The sequence below is a fragment of the Microtus ochrogaster genome, linkage group LG1 (genome assembly GCF_000317375.1).
Source record: "Microtus ochrogaster isolate Prairie Vole_2 linkage group LG1, MicOch1.0, whole genome shotgun sequence".
Classification (NCBI taxonomy): domain Eukaryota; kingdom Metazoa; phylum Chordata; class Mammalia; order Rodentia; family Cricetidae; genus Microtus; species Microtus ochrogaster.
Window position 1 is genome coordinate 14,883,836 of NC_022027.1, and position 4,346 is coordinate 14,888,181.

At 34.6% G+C, this 4,346-nt stretch overlaps 1 pseudogene; it reads left to right on the forward strand.

Annotated features, from left to right (window-relative positions):
* The first annotated feature begins 3,892 nt into the window (after positions 1 to 3,892).
* On the forward strand, positions 3,893 to 4,011 carry LOC113457512 (annotated as a pseudogene).
* Positions 4,012 to 4,346: the final 335 nt, after the last annotated feature.

Here is a 4,346-nt window from a genome sequence, read left to right on the forward strand (position 1 = left end):
CTTGCTTCTCTACAGCTTTCATTACTTAAAATAAAGCAATTTAAAGCTTTTTTCTTTAATTACCATTCGATTTCTATGTTGTCATATACTCAAACTAGTTTACAATTCATTTACAATTTTTTGTGTGGCACACATGATATATCTCATAGTTTCACATGCTTGTTCTGGGAATAAGATTCTGTAGTTTTACAGTGTTTATCTTATTTGTTGACATGTTGCAAACTAGTGAGTACTGAGGTTATTAAACACTTACTTAAATTTACTCCATTGTCTAAGTGTTAGAAATGTATTCCCATTTTTATTTTTGTTAGTTATTATAAATATTCTGTAACACTTCAAATTTAGGAATTGAACAGCAAATTTACTGCTGGTTCATTTGTAATGACATAATGACCATTCTTCTCCTTTCATTATAATTCAGTTGAAGGTAGTTTTGGAACTACAAAAGTTAAAGTAAGTTTATTGCATAACCTTTACATGAGCAAGGAATTCAGGACCACCACGAGGGGTGCATCCACCTACTGAGACCGTGGGACTGATCTATTGGGAGCCCACCAAGGCCAGCTGGACTGGGACAAATGGAACATGTGATCAAACCGAACTCTCTGAATGTGTCGGACAATGAGGACTGACTGAGAAGCCAAGGACAATGGCAATGGGTTTTTATCCTACTGCATATACTGGCTTTGTGGGAGCCTAGCCTGTTTGGATGCTCACCTTTCTAGACCAGGATGGAGGGGGGAGGACCTTGGACTTCCCACAGGGCAGGGAACCCTGACAGCCCCTAGGACTGGAGAGGGAAGGGGAGTGGGAGGGGGGAATGGGAGGTAAATGGGAGGAGGTGAAAATTTTTAATAAATAAATAAATAAAACATAAAAACAGGATTTGAACTGAACTTTTGATATGAACTGAACTCTTAATGGAGAAATGCTGCTGTGTTTGAAGATACTGAAATGTTATTGTATGATTTTACAATATTAGTATATTCTAAATAAGAGATAAATTTAATCTTAAAAAATGCCAGTGTAAGTATGTCCTGTATGTATTAACTTGGCATGTGACATACAGATATTAAACATTCACAATATTACATAAAATGAAAACCTTATCTTACTAACTATTATGAATGATGCAACATTTTCCTGGTATAGGTGAACATGACCAAATGCAAAAAGACAGAATTATAGCTAAATGTGTGTATGCATATAGATGTGTGCCTGTGTGTGTTGGGAAATAGGTGTAGTGACAATCCTGTTTGACTCCCTGAGAGCCTTTCCATCTAATGTGATTAATCTAAACCAATACTGCTAATTATACCTCCAGTGGTGTTGAATGATTCATAAATGACCATTTGATTCAGTTATCACAAATAAGAGTGAGGAACCAGCTGCTGGGCCTGATTGGAATAACAGGGCTGAGAGGAGGAGAGAGCTTTTCTGTTTCTCCTGCACTTTCCCTGTTTGCAAGTTTCCTTAATGCCCCCTGCCATCCAAATGCAATTATTATATACTTACCGACTTTTGGTAAGTTTAAATGAAAATGGTCCCCTTAGGCTCATAGGGAGTGTCACTGTTTGAAACGATTTGGACATAGCCTTATTGGAGAAGGTATGGCCTTGTTGGAGGAAACAGGCCATTGAGGGTGAACTTTAGATTTTCAAATGCTCAAATCAGGTCCTCTCTCTCTTACTGGCAAAGAACTCCCAGGCTCTGTGTCTGTCTTCATGCTGCCATGCTTCCGCTAGGATGAAATGAACTAAACCTCCGGATTGTAAGTTGTTCCCAACAAGATGTTTTCAGTTATAAGAGTTTCTGTGGTCATGGTGTCTCTTCACAGCAATTCAACTTTGACTCAGATACCAACATTAGACATTTTGATCATTTGTTTATGCTGAAAATAAAATTAAATGAACATGGTGATTTTCTTTAACGATTCCTTAATATATAAGTGATGCTAATAGTCCACAGAGAGAGATCATTACTTTAACTTCATTAACCTTCATTAACATGTAAAAGATGAAATGCAAAGGCAATAAAATATCTCATTTTATCACTAATTTTAATACATTAAAGAGGAACTATGCATTGACTAATTGTGAGTGAATAAGTTAGAAAATATCAATTTAACACTTAATAATAGTGTTGTATGTTTGCAGTCAAACAACAGAAATATTATTACAAAATTGCCTCAAATATCAAAGCAATCCTGCGTAATTATCATTTTACTGGTAAGCCAAGTAAAGATAAAACTGTGTTTCTCTGTATGTGTGTGTGTGTCTGTCTGTCTGTCTGTCTGTCCAAGCATAGGCATGTTGTTCTTTGGAAAGGTCAGATCATAACTGAAAGGATCCTGTGCTCTCTTTATTCCAAGTGGTTTCAAGGATTCAAACCCAAGACATCGTCTTCGGTGACAGCAACTTTTTTTTTTTTTGCTCACATATATCACTACTCCATCATTAAAACATTTAATTCAAGAAAGCAACATAAAATACATAATGTATGAAAAACTTTATTTGAAGTTTATTTGAAGACTCAACGTAATATCAAAATGAAAATGTCTTGTGCCTATTAGTGCATGGGATATTTTAAGATCTCCTATTGATCTCATGATTTTGCAGATTAATTAGTGGTATGATAAAAACAATCACATTGTTTCAGTAAAAATAATCCATACTCAGCTAACATAAAATATTATTTCAGAGAATTATGCATCACATACAAAAGTGCAGATCTCTTCCATGTCCATTTAAAATTGTGTTTTGCTCCCAAATTTTATCTTTTTTTCTTTTTTAAATAATAATGTCACCATCAGTATTTAATTGTATTAAATTTCTGATTAAAGAAGAATATTATTCATTATATTTTAAGGTCATGCAATTTAAGCACAAGTGTATTGCCTCAAATCTACATGACTGGTATGAGAATTGCACTAAATATGTGGCAACAATTATTTAATGTTCCTTACTGATAAATTTTACTTGAAGTTGTCTGCTTGAAACTATTGAAAACTCAAACAAGTACAGTTGTTTGCTAAAATATAACACACCTGAAATTCATCATATCAAAGATCATAATTAATAAAAATATAGGAACTATAAAATAAAGTGCTTCTAATTTGCCATTTCATGTTATGTACTATATATTCAAAGTTTTAGATGTATTAACTTGTTACTTTAAATTACACTGCTGAAGTTTTCTTTAAGTACTGAAATTGTATTTTCTAGTAAAGAATATTACACCGTCTTTTACACAGGCACAGTTATCATTTGACCTTGGCAGATTTCATCCCGTTTACCATCTACAAGTTTACTCACGTGAATTATTTATACTTTTTCTGGTACAACTAAAATCCCGTGGTATTTCCTTGCATTTGAATGTATCAGTGTATGTTTGTGTGTGATCAGATGCATATGTGGGTTGAGGTTTGTATGCTCAAGCATGCACACATGCACGCATGTGTGTGCCCACATATGCTACTAAGTCAACCTTGGGTTCTCTTTTTGAGAAACACTATCTTGTTTATGACAAGGGATCTCTAATTGTCCTGAGCCAATAAGTAGCCTGGGCTGATATTTGGACACCATGACCAGCCTATTTCTGTATTACAGTGCTGGAATGCCAAGAGCTTGTGCCGCTCTGACCTTTGTAGTGTGGTTTCTGTGGATAGAAATAAGTGCTTGATCCAAAAGCATGTGACAGATTGATTTATCTCCCAAGCTACTTTTTTTTTTTTTGAGAAAGCTCCGTGTATTTTCCACAGTATCTCTACTGAAGTATGACTGCTACATAATGCCCCTCAGGCTTTAAATGTTTCAATGCTTCTGGATTCATCCCAAGATTTTTTAAAATTTTCTTATTCTGGTTTTATTTTCTTTTTGAAAACATTTTCTCCATCTACAGCCATACATCCCTGAACATGCCCGATCTCCTCCCATCTCAGAAGTTAAGCAGGGTCAGGCCTGGTTAGTACTTGGGTGGGAGACTGCCTGGGAATACCGGGTGCTGTAGGCTTAAAAAGGAGTTTAGAAAAAAAGAAAAAGAAAAGAAAACAATTTTTAACACATATGCTATTTGACTCTGATTGTTATTTGTGTATCTTTGATTATTCCATAAATTCCTTGTATTTTTGTAGTTAACTATGAGTTTGACATCTGTCTCTGGTAAATATATATATATACACATATACATATATGCGTATACATATCAAGTTCATGATTCATACACACACACACACACACACACATATATATATATATATATATTCATATACATATATGCTTAAAGTAGTAGCTCTCCTTATGGCTTTTTCAAACACCATTTGTGTTATTGATCCTTACACAGAATCC